Genomic DNA, 235 nt, shown 5'->3' on the forward strand with positions numbered 1-235 from the left:
ACGTTTGATGCCACAGAGAAGCGAAAAGATACTCAAGCAGCCAAAACAAACCCAGAAACGTGGCAGTGATAGAGGTAATAACATCAGCAAATTAATATCGACGAGCGTAATGCCTGGCACTCTAGGCTCTGCCCCCCCCCCTCACTTCTCCCCCACTTCTCTCCCTCTTCTCCCCCTTTCTCTCCTCCCCCCCCTTTTCATCCCTCATTCGTGGTCATATGTATATGTATGTGTG

The sequence above is a fragment of the Penaeus monodon genome, chromosome 15 (genome assembly GCF_015228065.2).
Source record: "Penaeus monodon isolate SGIC_2016 chromosome 15, NSTDA_Pmon_1, whole genome shotgun sequence".
Classification (NCBI taxonomy): Eukaryota; Metazoa; Arthropoda; class Malacostraca; order Decapoda; family Penaeidae; genus Penaeus; species Penaeus monodon.